This window comes from Ursus americanus, chromosome X (genome assembly GCF_024610735.1).
Source record: "Ursus americanus isolate L20-20 chromosome X, mUrsAme1.1.p, whole genome shotgun sequence".
Taxonomy (NCBI): domain Eukaryota; kingdom Metazoa; phylum Chordata; class Mammalia; order Carnivora; family Ursidae; genus Ursus; species Ursus americanus.
This window is the reverse complement of record NC_142164.1, coordinates 63,840,828-63,858,964: the sequence shown is the minus strand read 5'-3', so window position 1 is coordinate 63,858,964 and position 18,137 is coordinate 63,840,828. Positions and strand designations below refer to the sequence as shown.

Genomic DNA, 18,137 nt, shown 5'->3' with positions numbered 1-18,137 from the left:
GAAAACACTGAGGTAAATTCTTACAAATATGTCCAACTGAACTGTGATAAAGGTATAAAATCAGTTTAATGGAGTTTTAAAAAAAGGAATCTTACATAAAAATCAACTAAAAACAATCACACACTTAATTGTAAAATGTAACCTATACAACGTTTAGGAAAAAAAAATCTTTGGGATCTATGGGTAAGTAATGAGTTCCTAAGCACAACAAAAAAACACAGCCCAAGGAAAAATTGATAAATTGGACATCATCAAATTTCAAAACTTTTGCTCTGAAATACTCAACTGACAGAATGAAAAGACAAGCTGCAGAATTGTAGAAAATATGTGTAAATCACATATCCAAGAAAGAACTGTTATTTAGAATATATAAAACAACACTCAAAACTCAACAGTTGCAAATTCGAACAATTCGATTATAAAATGGGGTAAAACACACGAAGAGACTTTTCACTAAAGAAAACATATAGATGTCAAATAAAGAAACATTAAGATTTTCAACATCGTTATCTACTAGGAAAATGCAAGTTAAAGCCACAGTAAGATATCACAACATACTTATCAGGATTGCTAAAATAAAAAAAGAGTGACATCAAATGTTGGCAACAATGTAGAGAAATGGAATTATTCATACATTGTCAGTAGGAATGTAAAATGGTACAGCCACTCTTGAAAATAGTTTGGCAGCTTCTTTAGAAAGTACACATGCAACCACCATATAACCGAGCAATTGCACTCTAGGGCATGTAACCAGAATAATGAATAAACTTCTATTCACATAAAAACCTGTACACAGGGGCGCCTGGGTGGCTCAGTTGGTTCGCATCTGCCTTCAGGTTGGGTCGTGGTCCCAGAGTCCTGGGATCGAGCCCTGCATTGGGCTCCCTGCTCCGTGCAGGGCCTACTTCTCCCTCTCCCTCTGCCGCTGCCCATGCTTGTGCTCTCTCTCTGTCTCTCTGTCAAATAGATTTAAAAAAAAAACCTGTACACAAATGTTTATAGCAGATTTATTTGCCAAAAACTGGAAACAATGCAGCTTCCCTTTAATGAGTGTGTGGTTAAAATGTGGTATAGCCATATGGATTATTACTCAAAATAAAAAGAATAAACTATCAATTCATAAAAAATGTAGATGAATTTCTAGAGAAATATTATTGAGTGAAAAAGGCCAATACCAAAAGAGCATATACTGTATGATGCCATATATGTAACATTTGTGAAATCATATGATTATAGAAATGGAGAACAGATTAGTGACCATCCAGAGTTAAGGAGTGAGTGAGAGTGAGAAGGAAGTGGGTGTGGCTATAGAAGAATTACATAAGGGTTACTAAGGGTGATGGAAATGTCTGAGTTTTGACTGTATCAATGCCAGTTTCTTGGTTGTGATATTGTACTATTGTATTATAAATTGTTACCATTGGGGAAAACTGGGTACACGGGCTATTTATGTATTACTTCTAACACCTATATGTAAATCTGTGATTGTTTTAAAATGAAAAGTTTAATTTTAAAAAATAGGACTTCACAGCAGAAAAACCTGACAAACACTACCTAAAATAGGTGATCGATTTCAACATGCACAGTCACAAATAATGTTGACAGTATATACTCATTTTTAATTAAGTTTTTAATTTTAATTCCAGTATAGTTAGCATACAGTGTTATATTAGTTTCAGGTGTACAATGTGGTGATTCAACAATTCCGTACATTACTCTGGGCTCATCGTGGTAAGTATATTCTTTAATTCCCATCACCTATTTCATCTGTCCTCCCACCCATTTCCCCTCTGGTAACCATCAGTTTGTTCTCTATAGTTTAGAGTGTTTCTTGGTTTGCCTTCCTCTCTTTTATTTTTCTTTTGCTCATTTGTTTTCTCTCTTAAATTCCACATATGAGCGAAATCATATGGTATTTGTCTTTCTCTGACTAACTTATTATGCTTAGCATTATATTCTCTAGTTCCATTCATGTCATTGCAAATGGCTAGATTTCATTCCTTTTTATGGCTGAGTAATGCACCACATCTTTTTTCTCCATTTGCCTATTGATGGACACTTGGACTGCTCCCATAATTTGGCTATTATAAGTAATGCTGCAATAAACATGGGGGTTCATGTATCCCTTTGAATTAGTGTTTTTGTATTTTGGGGGTAAATACCCAGTAGTGTGATTGCCAGATTGTAAGGTAGTTCTATTTTTAACTCTTTGAGGAATCTCCCTACTGTTTTCCAGAGTGGCTGCACCAGTTTGCATTCCCACCAACAGCGCACAACAGTTCCTTTTTCTCCACATCCTTGCCAACACTTGTTATTTCTTGTGTTTTTGATTTTAGCCATTCTGACAGGTGTAAGATGGTATCTCATTGGTTTGTATTTCCTTGATGATGAGTGATATTGAGGTATGTAACCTTTATATAATGTGATTAAAATGACACTTTACCTGGCAATTTTTCTCCTCTGAACATGTAACCCTAGTCTAATCATGAGAAAGACATCAGACAAATTCAGAGAGAGGATTACTATAAAATAAATGACTAGTATTCCACAAAACTGTCAAGGTCATCAAAAATGAGGGAAGCATCAAAATGATCACAGCCAAGAGGAGTTTAAGGAGACATGACAACTAAATGGAATGAGATATTTTGGATGGAATCCTGGAACAGAAAAGGCATTAGTTAAAAAGTAAGGAAATCTGAATGAATTATGGATGTTAGCTAATAATTAGGTATCAATATTGGTTCATTAATTGTAGCAAATGTACCATACTGATAAAAACTGTTAATAAAAGGGGAAACTTCGTGCAATGTATATTGTAACTCCCTATACTATCTTCTCCATTTTTCTAGTAAGTCTAAACTGTTCCAAAAAATAAAGTGTATTAAAAATTAGGGCTCCTGGGTGAGAGGATTCTGGGAAGATGGTGGGGTAGGAAGCCTCAGGAATCTGCCTTCCCCCCTCGACAATTGCACAGGCAGAAACTGTCTGATGTAACTATTTTGGAATTCAGGAGTGTATTGAAAGATCAAAACTTCCAGGGGAAGGCTTGCATGGCAAATTGAAGTTAATTTTGATCAATTTCAGCTCTTAACACAGTAGCAGCCACCCATTTCCCAGCCCCAGCCACAGGCAGGCAGCTGCGCATGTGTTCCTGGATCAGCTTGCACACAGCTTGCAAGAGCCATGGTAGGCAGAAAGGACCGTGTTCTCCAAATATCAGGGATCTGCCTTCTGATCATCAACTGTTGCTTCCAATCACGGAGGTACAACAAAAAAGCAGAGCCCATTGTTGTTGCATCTTCCCGCATTGTTGCAAACTCCACCCACTTTGGCTGAAGTGACTCCAAGTGGATTTAAAGGACTGGTGCCCGTTCCCCACTCCCCCGCTTGATTTCTCTCTTTTACCCCTTTTGAGAGCCAGACATTAGAGATAAGGACATTTAAAAACACCTATATATATGGGGAAATTAGAAAGTGAGCATGCATGCCCACAGAAAGTCTCAAAAAAGACCCGAGAAGACCTTAAGTTTCTACCACAGCCTGAACCTCAGCATAGAAACAGCCTAAAACTGGGGCGCCTGGGTGGCACAGCGGTTAAGCGTCTGCGTTCGTCTGCGTTCGGCTCAGGGCGTGTTCCCGGCGTTCTGGGATCGAGCCCCACATCAGGCTCCTCTGCTATGAGCCTGCTTCTTCCTCTCCCACTCCCCCTGCTTGTGTTCCCTCTCTCGCTGGCTGTCTCTATCTCTGTCGAATAAATAAATAAAATCTTAAAAAAAAAAAAGAAACAGCCTAAAACAACATCATCATCATCATCATCATAGCAAAAGACAGCAAACCCTGTGTAAGGTGGAGAATCTGATTTCCAGAATTATCACATTATTAGATTCAAATGTCTAGTTTTCTTTTCTTTTTTTTTTAATTTTTTTTAAAGATTTTATTTATTTAACAGAGATAGAGACAGCCAGCGAGAGAGGGAACACAGCAGGGGGAGTGGGAGAGGAAGAAGCAGGCTCACAGCGGAGGAGCCTGATGTGGGGCTCGATCCCACAACGCCGGGATCACGCCCTGAGCCGAAGGCAGACGCTTAACCGCTGTGCCACCCAGGCGCCCCCAAATGTCTAGTTTTCAACAAAAAAAAAATCACAAGACATATAAAGAAAAGAAGTATGACCCATTCAAAGGGAAAAAAAAAAAACCCAACAGAAATTGTCCCTGAAACATATTTGATGACAAATCTACTAGAAAAATACTTTAAGCATCATTCTTAAAGCTGTTCAATTAATTAAAGGAAGATGTGGAGAGAGTCATAAGAATAATGAATGGACAAAATGGAAATATCAATAAGGAGAGAAATTCTAAAAAGAAACCAAAAAGAAATTCTGGAGCTGAAAAGCACAATAACTAAATTAAAAAATTCACCAGAGGGATTCAAAGGCAGATTTGAACTGGCATAAAAAAAGAATCAGCAAACTTCAAGATAAGGCAATGGAAAGTATTGCATTTGATGAACAGAAAAAAAAAACAATGAAAAGTGAACATGAGCTGAAGGGACCTGTGGGCTACTATCAAGAAGCTCAACATACACATTGTGGCAGTCCCAGAGGGAGAAGAGAGAGGAAAGGAGCAAAGAGAACATTTAAAGAAATAATGGCTAGAAACTTCCCAAATTTGACGAAAGACATGAATATAAACATCCAAGATGCTCAATAAATTCCAAGTAAGATGATTAAACTTTAAAAACATGAAAGAAGGCAGTAATGCAGGCAATGAGGGACAAAAACTATAAGACATATAGAAAACAGATTGTAAAATGACAGAAGTCCCTCTTTATCAGTAATTACCTTAAGTGTAAGTGGTTTAAGTTTTGTCAAAAGACAGATATTGAAAGAATGGATAAAAACACACAATCCAACTATATACTGTCTATAAGAGATTCATCTTATTTCTTTATTTAAAAGTTTTATTTTTAATTTCAGTAAGTTAACAAACTGTGTATATATATATATATATGCAAGTTTCACGTGTACAATATAGTGATTCAACAATTCTATACATTACCCAGTGCTTATCAGAAGTGAGCTTCTTAATTCCCATCACTTATTTAACCCATTCCCCCACTCCCCTTTCCTCTGGTAACCATCAGTTTGTTATTACAAGAGACTCATTTTAGGTACAAAGACACAAATACATTGAAAGTGAAAGCATGGAAAAAGATATTCCATGCAAACTGGGGATGTACTGTATGGTGACTAATATAACAAAATAAAAATTATTTAAAAAAAAGATATTCCATGCAAATTGTAACCAAAAAAGAGCAGAGGTGACTATACTAATATCAGCCAAAATAGACTTTATTTTTTAAATTTTTTAAAACTTAAAAAAAAACATTTTATTTATTTATTTGAAAGAGAGAGAGTACGAGCGGGGGGAGGGGCCGAGGGAGAAGCAGACTCCCTGCTGAGCAGGGAGCCAATCATGGGGCTCCATCCCAGGACCCTGAGATTATGACGTGAGCTGAAGGCAGACGCTTAACAGTTATATCTTATTGGCCAATGTATAGAGAAATGAAGGTAGAGAAATGAGCCACTGCCAGAGAAGCTGCCCGAAGTACAGAGAAATGCCCTAGAGTCTTTCTTCCTCCCAACCACGGAGGTTTTTCCTCAAGAGGCTGGGAGCCAGGAAAAGTAGAATAGTTTTGAGGGCAAACACAGCCAGGAGCAGCACAGGCCTCAAAAAGCTGCACTCCAGGGATCAGAGTGAACCAGAAGTAAAATACTCCCTTCCATCATAACTTATTAGACCACTGCTCCATTTTAAATGCAGGTGACTCAAAGCCACTATATTCACAACAGAGTACAAGTTAGACCATCTGAAACTATGTTGGAAGACTTAACTTTGTGATTGATAAGATGACTGGTCCAGTATCATATTTTCCCCCACTTCTCCTTCTTGCCATATATTTGTAGAGCCATGTATTTTGGTTGTGCTTTAGATATTCACAAAAAAACTTTTCTAGGTTTTTTTTTTTTAAATCGTGATAAAAATTTGCCATCTTAATCATCTTTAAGTGTTTAATTCAGTAGTGCTAAGTATATTTGCAGAGATTGAAAGTATGGATAAAAACACATAATCCGGTTAGAAGTTTTTCATCTTACAAAACTGAAATTCCATACCCACTAAACAAGAACTCTTCATTTCCCCCCCTCCTCAGTCCCTGGTAAACACCATTTTACTTTCTGTTTCTATGAATTCCTCAGGGATTTTATACATGCACATGCATACACACACACACACACACACACACACACACACGAACAGAGACATTAAATCAAATTGACAAGATGTTAACATTTGTTGAATCTGCATAGTGTGTATATAGAGTACACTGTATTACTCTTTCAGCTTTTCTGTGTTTGAATTTTTTCATAATAAAAATGTGGATGAAAAGTAATTAAATGATTGGGTATGACAAAAATAGTAGGGATAAGATAAAAATGGACATTTCCAGTCAAACAAAAAATGAAAGATTTTGCCACCAGAAGACTGGAACTAAAGGAAGTTCTAGGGGCACCTGGGTGGCTCAGTCAGTTAAGCATCTGCCTTTGGCTCAGGTCATGATCCCAGGGTCCTGGGATCAAGCCCTTGCGTGGATCTCCCTGCTCCACGGGGAGCCTGCTTCTCCCTCTCCCTCTCCCCCTCCCCTGCTTGTGCTCAATTTCTCTCTCTGTCAAATAAATAAATAAATAAATAAATAAATAAATAAATAAATAAAAATATAAAATCTCAAAAAATAAAGGAAGTTCTAAAGGATGTTCTTCAAGAAGAGAGAAATGATATCAGATGCTGGGTCAGATAAAAGGAATTAATGATGAGCAGTGAAAATTTTGTGCACTGTTGTGGAAATAATAATGTCATTGACGCTAGAGATGAGGATGATGTATTATTTGAGGGTAGCAGTGATTCAGTTTTTAATTCAGTGAATGCCTAAAATGAAGAACGTTCTCTACATATACTGGTGATGAAATATCTTGCTCTGAGGTAGTGATTTCCTGGGCTTTGAAGATAAAGATAAAAACTTTGCAAAGATAAAATAAAAATAAAAATCGAGTGTGGCATCTCCTCAAAAAATTAAAAATAATATTACCGTATGATCCGGCAATTCCACTTTTGGGGATATATCCAAACTAATTGAAAGTAGAGTCCTGAAGAAATATTTGTATGTAGCATATATAATTCACAGCGATATTGTTCACATTACCCAAGAACTGGAAGCAACATAAGTGCCCATCAACAGATGAATGAATAAACAAAATGTGGTATATACATACTATGGAATATTATTCAGCTTTAACAAGGAAGGAAATTCTGACACATACTATAATATGGATGAACCCTGAAGACATTATGCTAAGTGAAATAACCCAGACACATAAGGGCAAATTTAACAAGGTTCAACAAAACAAAAAGGCAACCTACAAAATGGGAAAAAATATTTGCACACTATGTATCTGATAAAGGGTAAATATCCAAAAATATAAAACATTTATACAATTAGTGAAAACTAACCTGATTGAAAAATGGATAAAGGACCTAAATAGATATCTTTCCAAAGATATACAAATGGCTAACAGGTATATAAGAAATGGTGCTCAATATCACTAAGCATCACGGAAATGCAAATCAAAACCACAATGAAATATTATCTCACAGTTAGAATTGCTAATATGAAAAAGAAAAAAAATAACAAGTTTTGGCAAGGATGTGGAGAAAATGGAACCCTTGTACACTGGTAGAAATGTAAATTGATACAGCCATTTTTTTCAAAAAAATTTAAAGTAAAACTACCATGTGATGCAGCAATCCCACTTTGCAACGTATATCCAAAGGAAATGAAAACAGGATCTCAAAAAGGTATCTGCATCCCCATGTTCACTTCAGCATTATTCACAGTAGCCAAGACATTGAAACAACCTAACTGTTGCATGGATGAAGAAAATGTGGGCCATGGACATGAAAATTACAGCATAAAGAATATAGTCATTGATATTGTAATAACATGGTATAGAGATAGATGGTGACTACACTTATTGTGTAACACTGAGCAGTGTACAGAATTGTCAAACTAATGTGTTGTACACCTGAAACTAACATATTATTGTATATCCATTATACTTTAATAATAAAAAAGGAAAATGTGAATATTATTTGGTCATGAAAAATAAGGAAATTCTGCTATTTGTGTCAACATGGATGAAACTGGAGGGTATTATACTAAGTGAAAAAGCCAGAAAGAGAAAGACAAATACTGTGTGATATCATCTTATATGTGGAATCTTAAAAAAAAAAAAAGGTAAACTCACAGAAACAAATAGTAGAATGATGGTTAGCAGTGGCTGGGAGGTGGGGCATATGGGGAGATATTGGTCAAAGGGTACATAGGGTTAGGGGCGCCTGGGTGGTGCAGTTGTTAAGCGTCTGCCTTCGGCTCAGGGCGTGATCCCGGAATCCCGGAATCCTGGGATCGAGCCCCACATCAGGCTCCTCCGCTATGAGCCTGCTTCTTCCTCTCCCACTCCCCCTGCTTGTGTTCCCTCTCTCGCTGGCTGTCTCTCTCTGTCAAATAAATAAATAAAATCTTTAAAAATAAGGGTACATAGGGTTATAAGATGAATAAGTTCTGAGGATCTAATGTACAGCATGGTGACTATAGTTATAATACTGTATTGTGTCCTTGAAACTTGCTAAGAGAATAGATCTTAAGCATGCTTACCAAAAAAAAAAAAAATAAGGCCATTGTGAGGTGATGTGTTCATTAACTTGATTGTAGCAATCATTTTACAATGTATATGTACATTAAATCATCAAGTTGTACACTTTAAATATATGTAATTTTATGTGTTCATTATACCTTAATAAAGTTGGGAAAAATGGTTGATATGGTAAATATTATGCTATGTGAATTTTACCACAATTAAAAGTAAATAAATAACAATAATAAAAGTAATACTCCTAGTTGTATCTCTAGGGGTGGGTAAATGAATGTTGATTTGTTATTATTATTATTACTGTATATGTTAAAATATGCTGTATGTATGATATTTCATGATAATAATTTTCAGAAAATAATTTATGAAGATATCAATTTTTCCTATTGGAAAAAAATTGGATCCCAACAAATATACTTATATGGTTTCTTTATTTGATTGTTTTTTGAACTAGACAACCTGATCCCTTAGATCATGTGGAAAAATATACATGTAAAAAGATGCAGAAAATCTCTGAAAAAGAAAATTAGAAAGAACTCATTTGTTCAGTGTTTTTTAATGTGAAAGGGTGTTGGACTTTGTCATGCTTTCTCTGCATCAATTTTTCTGTATCAACAGAAAATCAACAGTCATATGGGTTTTCCCCCTTAATCTTCTTAATATAGGTTATATTAATTTATTTTTGTATTTTGAACCAGCCTTGCATTTCTGAGGCATTTCCCACGTGGTCACAGGTATAATCATTTTCTTACAAATTCTATCACTTTATCGCTATAGGTTTGTTCAGGTATTCCATGTCTTCTTGAGTCAGTATCACTAGTTTGTGTGTTTCTAGGAATTGTCCATTTCATCTAGGTTATCTATTTTGTTGGTATATAATTGTTCTTAGTATTCCCTTATAATCTTTTTTTATATGTAATAGGAAAAAATCATCTTGGAGAGAAAGATGTTTTCTTATTTTCCTTTGCTAGGCATGATACTCCTTAGACCTAATTCTTCCAGACAATGTACCACTTACTGAACACAAATCATGGTATGTTGATCAATCTTAGGCTATTTGTTTAGTGTACAATATTCCTACCTTCCCAAGTCTGTTATAGGTTGTGGTAAAATCAGGGATGAATAGACTTGATACCAAAACCAGATAAAGACTCCCCTAAAAAAGAGAACTCCAGGCCAATATCCCTGATAAACATGGATGCAAAAATTCTTAGTAAAATACTAGCAAATTGAATCCAACAATACATTAAAAGAATCATTCACCACAATCAAGTGGGGTTTATTCCTAGGTTGCAAGGGGGTTCAATATTTGCAAATCTATCAAAATGATACACCACATTAATAAAAGAAAAGAACCACATGATCCTTTCAATAGATGCAGAAAAAGCATTTGACAAAGTACTGCATCTATTCATGATAAAACCCCTCAACAAAGTAGGGATAGATGGAACATCCCTCAATATCGTGAATGTCATATACAAAAGACCCACAGCTAATACCATCCTCAATGGGAAAAAACTGAGAGCTTTTCCTCTACGGTCAGGAACAAGACAGGGATGTCCACTCTCAGGACTGTTATTTAACACAGTACTGGAAAGCCTAGCCACCAATCAGACAACAGAAAGAAATAAAAGGAATCCAAATCAGCAAGGAAGAAGTAAAACTGTCACTTTTTACAGAAGACATGATACTGTATACATAAATCCAAAAGACTCCACCAAAAACTGCTAGAGCTGATAAATGAATTCAGTAAAGTCACAGGATACAAAATCAATGTACAGAAATCTGTTGCATTTCTGTAAACAACAATGAAGCAGCAGAAATAGAAATCAAGTGATCAATCCCATTTACAATTGCACCAAAACCCATAAGATACCTAGGAATAAACTAACCAAAGAGGCGAGAGACCTGTACTCTGAAAACTATAGAACGCAGATGTGAGAAATCGAAGATGACACAAAGAAATGGAAAGACATTCCATGCTCATGGATTGGAGAACAAATATGGTTAAAATGTCTATACTGCCATAAGCAATCTATTACATCTAATTACATTTAATATAATCCTTATCAAAACACCAACAGCTTTTTTCACAGAGCTAGAACCAGCAATCCTAAACTTTGTATGGAACCACAAGGACTCTGAATATACAAAGCAACCTTGAAAAAGAAAAGCAGGGGTGCCTGGGTGGCTCAGTCGTCAAGCGTCTGCCTTCGGCTCAGGTCATGATCCCAGCGTTCTGGGATCGAGCCCCACATTGGGCTTCCTGCTCAGCGGGAAGCCTGCTTCTCCCTCTCCCACTCCCCCTGCTTGTGTTCCCTCTCTTGCTGCCTCTCTCTCTGTCAAATAAATAAGTAAAATCTTAAAAAAAAAAAAAAAAGAAAAGAAAAGCAAACCTGGAGGCAAAACAATTCCAGATTTCAAGTTATGTTACACATCTGTTGTGATCAAAACGGGACAGTACTGGCAGAAAAATAGATACATAGATGGAACAGAATAGAAAACTCAGATATAAACCCACAACTATATGGTCAGTTAATTTTCAATAAAGCAGGAAGGAATATTCAATGGGAAAAAAGACAGTCTCTTCAACAAATGGTGTTGGGAAAACCGGACAGCAACATGCAAAAGAATGAAACTGGACCACTCTCTCACACCATACACAAATTTATTTTTTTTTTTTTTTTTTTTTTTTTTTTTTTTTTTTTAAAGATTTTTTATTTATTTATTCGACAGAGACAGAGACAGCCAGCGAGAGAGGGAACACAAGCAGGGGGAGTGGGAGAGGAAGAAGCAGGCTCATAGAGGAGGAGCCTGACGTGGGGCTCGAACCCGGAACGCCGGGATCACGCCCTGAGCCGAAGGCAGACGCTTTAACCGCTGTGCCACCCAGGCGCCCCCCGTACACAAATTTAAATACAAAATGGATTAAAGACCTAAATGTAAGACAGGAAATCATTAAAATCCTAGAAGAGAACAAAGGCAGTAATCTCTTTGACATTGGCCGTAGTAACTTATTAGATATGTCTTCCTGAGGTAAGGGAAACAAAGTGAAAATAAACTATTGGGCTTTGCTTAAATAAAAAAGTTCTGCACAGTGAAGGAAATAATCAACAAAACTAAAAGGCAACCTACATAATGGGAGAAGATATTTGCAAATGACATATCTAGTAAAGAGTTAGTATCCAAAATATATAAAGAACTTAGGAAAGGAAACTCAACACCTACAAAAATGAATGATCTAATTTAAAAATGGGCAGAAAACATGAATGGACGTATTTCCAAAGAAGACATACAGGTAGTCAACAGACACGTGAAAAGATGCTCAATATCACATACCGTCAGGAAAATACAAATCAAAACCTCAATGAAATATCACCTCACACCTGTCAGAATGGCCAAAACCAACAACACAAGAAAAAAGTGTCAGTGAGAATGTGGAAAATGGGGGACCCTTTGTACTGTTGGTGGTGATGCAAACTGGTGCAGCCACTCTGGAATATAGTATGGAGGTTTCTCAAAAAGTTAAAAATAGAATGACCCTATGATTCAGCAATTGCACTACTGGGTATTATTTAAAGAATACAAAAATACTAATTTGAATGGATACATGTACCCCAATGTTTATAGCAGCATTATCTATAATACCCAAATTATGGAAACAGCCCAAATGTCCATCAGCTGATGAATGGATAAAGAAGAGGTGGTATGTATGTATACAAGTACATACACATACATACCTACATGCAGTGGAATATTACTGAGTCATTAAAAAGAATGAAATCTTGACATTTGCAATGCTGTGGTTGAAGCTAGAGGGTATTATGCTAAGTGAAATAAGTTAGTCAGAGAAAGACAAATGCCATATGATTACGCTCATATGTGGAATTTCAGAAACAAAACAAATGAGCATAAGCAAAAGAAGACAGAGGCAAACCAAGAGACAGACTCAACTATAGAGAGCAAACTGACGGTTACCAGAGGGGAAGTGGGTGGGAAGATGGGTTAAATAGGTGGTGGAGATTAAGTAGTGCACTTGTAATGAGCACTGGGTGTTGCATGGAAGTGTCGAATCACTTTATTGTACACTTGAAACTAGTATTACACTGTATGTTAATCGATGAATTTACATAAAAACTTTTTTAAAAAAGAGAAAGTATGGTCCCTTAAATGATAATTCTTCTTGAATGTTCCTGGAAGGTCAGGACCATACAATGCTATTTGATACTGTTCTAAATTCTATTCAATGATGAAGGAAACCTTACTTCTAGCTCACAGCTTACCTTCTTCTTTTTTTTTTTTTTTAAAGATTTTATTTATTTATTTGACAGAGATAGAGACAGCCAGCGAGAGAGGGAATACAAGCAGGGGGAGTGGGAGGGGAAGAAGCAGGCTCATAGCGGAGGAGCCTGATGTGGGGCTCGATCCCGGAATGCCGGGATCACGCCCTGAGCCGAAGGCAGGCGCTTAACCGCTGTGCCACCCAGGCGCCCCCACAGCTTACCTTCTAAAATTATTCCAATTTGTGTTGATTTTGAAATACATGTTTGATGATAGTATTGTGGTTATGTTTAAAAAGGAGAATCCTTGCTTTTTAGAAGTACATATGGCTACATACCAATATTTTTACAGGTAAAATTATATGTCTGGAATTTGCTTCAAAATATTCTGAAGGTTGGAGTGGGGCAGAGATGATGAGGAGGTTGAGTGGAGATACAGAAGAAGCAAGCTTGACCATGATGTGATAATTGCTGAAGCTAGGTGATCGGGTTCATTTTGATATTCTGTCTGCATTTACCTGTGCTTAACAAGTAATCACTAATATCAGAATTTTCTTTTCCTACCCTGTCAGGATTTCCCCGATCCTCTCCTCCAACAGCAGCCTGGCTTGGCACATTAGAAATTGCCTCAGGCTAGGTATGGTATACACTAATTAACTCATGGAGAATGTATATAGAATGCAGCTAAATATAGCTCTGATGGTACTGGTGTCAGTAACAAACCAAAACTTTGAAGAGCTTGAAAATGTTCCTAATGAATGCAGTGCATTATGTTCAACGTGTGGAGCCTGAGTTTCCCACTGAAGAAATGTCTACACTTCTATGCCCCATAACTCCTTCTACACTTTAACCCCAAGTTCTCTGCACTTATGCCATAAACTCCCAATTCTAGTAGGTCTTAAAAGGGGACAGATGTCACACAGAATGATTGAAAAATTATAGAATCTGGAAATTTCAGTTAGAGATGGTGGACCAAATATTCTAGAAACTCACAAAAATGACAGTAATGGGATATTATGAAGGTATAAGTCTTGTAGGATCTAGAGAGGGAGACAAATAACAACAACACAATTTTGGAAGAAGGAAACAATGAAACTGACTTTGCACACCTAAATCCCAAGCAATGGAGAAAACTGAAAAGTAATCCAGTTCACCCTGAGAGACCCCCCCGCCCCCAAAAAGTCGGGAATTGGCAGCACTGAGTATTTCTGAATATGGGAATGAAGATGATGATAAAAACCAAGGGCTGATTATCTAAATTTTATCTAAATTTTATCTAAAATCAGTTAGATCCCTAGACCCCCCACCCCCGAGCACAGCCAGCCAACTTCCTTTCTTCCATCTTGGCGGAAGATTGGAGATTCATTCTTCAGAGAAGGTAAAACAATTTCTGGAGCAGGGAACCCAGGCACAATTAAAGTGAGAAGCATTACACTTAAAATAGTATAATTCATTTATATGAAAGCTTATATACTCAATATTGATACCTACCTCATCCCAGTCCCTGAGATTATTGCTATTTAGATTTACTACAGGGGAAAGATTGGATGACTCTATGTGAGGAATCTGATCACCCTGACAGAAAAGACTAAAATATACCAACATGGTGAGTTGCTCCCCAAAATGGAGTAATCGATACCCTGCAGAGTAAGTTAGTCTCTAAATCCCATCCATGTGCACAGGACTTCTAATCAGCTTCCTAGTATTCAAATCTTAAATACAAGTAGTCAACCAAGGATCACCATGCATTTGAGGAAATACAATTATAAATAATACGAAAGACAGAGGACCAAAATCAACAGAGGGAGGAACTTTGGAAAAAATAAAGGCCATACGTGAAAAGGAAAACTTAAAGAAATCTAAACATTCCATTTCTCTAACATTTCTTTAGCATATTATTCCATAGTTTAGTCTTCTTCCTTTGGGAGCCACTTAACCACCTCAGCAAAATCCTGAGCTACCTTCAGATCTGGTGTGTATTAGATCTTCCTACCTCTAGGAAATTGCTCATGTATGTGCCTTACCTATCTAGAAGCAATTGAATTTTCTTTGAAAAATTCGCATCACTATTAAATATTTAGGAATAAAGGGCCTTGACATCTGTCATTTATTCTCAAATGGTTTAACAACAACAACAACAGCAACAGCTTAAGGTATATGGGAATTCCCTGTACCATTATTGCAACTTTTCTACAGAAAGCTTTTATAAGTTTTACATTTACATTACATGAACGTTTTCATTTACAAAAACACAAGTTTTACATTTTTAAAAAAACAAAAGGTAAAAAACATTGTGTTAGACAACACATATGTACATACAGCCCCATGTGGCCACCTTCCCTTGGGATTTACCACAGTAAATTTTATTTAGATACTGCTCAGCAAGCACAGTTCCAATTTTCCATTTGAAAAACTGTCTCTTGCAGGTCACTGCACCCAGTGATTCTAAGGGAAAGAATTCAGCTCTTTATCATATCCCCCCTCCCTTTGAAAGAATACTTCAAACACTATTACAGCTCATGCCGAGTTCATCTCGATTTCTTTGTGTGATTTTTCCAACAATCTGAGTGCCAGAAATGGACATGTCTTGGCTCAGATTTAAAGCATGTTTAGATTTAGGTAGTGTTGAATATGAGTGTATAGTTCCATTATCATGAAAAAGTCCCTGAAAGGTAATCATTATAAATACTGCACCCATGTGGTCCATTTGTTGCCAGGAGTTGTATTCAAGGAAGATAATCAAAAGATCTTAAATAGTTTAAAAATATTTTACATTTTTTATTTTGTGTCCCTTCCAGAATATGAAATAGAATCTAATTTACACATGCCAGCAATACTTTTTAAAATCTTTTTAATTTAAATTCAATTTAGTTAACATATAACGTATTATTAGTTTTGGGGGTAGAATTTAGTGATTCATCAATTGCATATATAATCCCCAGTGCTCATTACATCACCTGCCCTCCTTAATGCCCATCATCCAGTTACCCCATCCCCCCACCTATCTCCCCTCCAGCAACTCTCAGTTTGTTTCCTATAGTTAAGAGTCTTCTATGGTTCGCCTCCCTCTGTTTTTATCTTATTTTACTTCTCCTTCCTTTCCCCTAGGTTCATCTGTTTTTTTCTTAAATTTGACATATGAGTGAAATCATATGGCATTTGTCTTTCTCTGACTGACTTATTTTACTTAGCATTATACTCTCTAGCTCTAAACATGTCATTGCAAATGGCAAGATTTCATTCTTTTTGATGGCTAATATTCCATTGTACATATATAGCACATCTTTATCCATGCATCTGTTGATGGACATCTGGGCTCTTTCCATAGTTTGGCTATTGTGGAAACTTCAGCAGCACTTTTTATATCCTCTCTCTTCTTTTCAGTTTTCTTACACACCCCACCCTAACATGTCTGAAGCCTCTCATCTGCAAAAAATGCCTTCAAATACTCTTGTTTCTCTCCTGCTCTCTCTTTCTCCCCAGTATCTTCTGGTTCTTTATTATGTAGGTTAGTTTAGCTTCTCTCTTTATATGTTTCATCTTTTCTCCCCACTTTTGAGATATTGTCTTCCTCAGTTTATTTTTCTATTTCTGCATCGCAAAAGTGTAAGAACTCACCTGGTAGGAAATTAGTCTCCTGGTTGAGGCTACTAAATTGGAAAGATTCCATCTCTTTACTTCCTTGAGGGAGAGAGAAAAATTGAGAAACCTGATATGTTAATAATTTTTTGCCCCTTTGCTTAAGCAAAAAGAGAAAAGGCATCCAGGAACCAACACCTAGGGCAATCCAAGTAATTCTACCAGGCAGTCTTTTTCTCCAGTGGGACTGCTTTTAACAAACCAAACTTGCAGAAAAAATTGCATATATTATTATTTAAAAAACTATTTATTATGTTTTGAAATGCAGAAAAATTTGAAGAAGAAACAAAAGACCTATAGTTCAATGCCCAGATAAACTTTCACTAACAGTATTTTTTTTTTTTTGACTGGGAAAATAACTTCATTTTGTTTGGAGGTGTGGGCTGATGTCTAGTCTCAGAACTCTGAACTGCTTTTTGGTGCCAGCAGCCTTGGTGACCTTGAGCATGTTGAAGCTCAGAGTCTCTCTCAAGGGCTGGCACCTACCCACTGTGCCAATGTTGCCAATGTTGACATCCCTGAAGCAGGAGGGAAGGAGCATGGATATGTTCTTATGGCATTTTTTGAAGTAGTTGTACTTTTGGATGTAGTGGAGGTAATCTTGCCAGATGACAATGGTCCTGTGCATCTTTGCTTTGGTCACCACACCAGATAGAAACTGCCCTTGGATGGAGACATTACTAGGAAAGGGGAATTTATTAACAATGGCATCTTGAAGCCCAGAACAATGTTTTTGTAGTATCATGAGAGCTTCTCCTTACCAGTTCCTCCAAATAGGCCCCTCTTCTTATTTTGAAAAATGGTCAGTGGCTTTTGTTGGGCATACTAACTGTGAATGTCTGCCATCTTCCTGGCCACCCAAAGATAGTATTTTTAATAATAAAATAAATATATGCATATGTCCAGAAAATTCAAACAAAATAGAAGGATAAAAAGAAATGTTTTCCTTCACCATCCTGCTCCCCAATTTTTCTCCTCAAAGGTAAAGGAACTGACAAGTTTCTTGTGTACTCTTCCAGAAACACATTAATGCATATGCTAGCATATGTGTACTCCATAGTGTCATCTCAAAAGCTCTAGACGATAATGCAGTCTGAAAATTCTTTTCCTAAATCAAGATGATAGAGGAAAACTAGTGACAATATTTAACTATATCTGAGACTTGTGCTCTTGGAGATTAGAGGTGGTTGAGAAATCCCCCCACCTTTTTGTGTTCTGAGAAATGGCTAACCACAAAGGACCACCCTGCCCTCATGTATTCTCACTCTGCTTCATAACTTAAACAAAATTTGCTGTCCACCTTTCCTCATGGTTCCCTTGTTTATCTGCCTCTATAACACTCAGGCCCCCTTCCTTTTCTTTAAGACATTCTTCCGCAGAAATGAACATTTTCCTTATTGCACTTGCCTGAATTTAAAAAAATCTCTTTAATTGTCCGGTGCATTTGTCTTTC

General features: G+C 36.7%; 1 pseudogene; it reads right to left on the bottom strand.

The window, feature by feature from the left end:
- Positions 1-17,045: 17,045 nt before the first annotated feature.
- On the bottom strand, positions 17,046-17,530 carry LOC123796409 (small ribosomal subunit protein uS17 pseudogene; annotated as a pseudogene).
- Between the last annotated feature and the right edge of the window lie 607 nt (positions 17,531-18,137).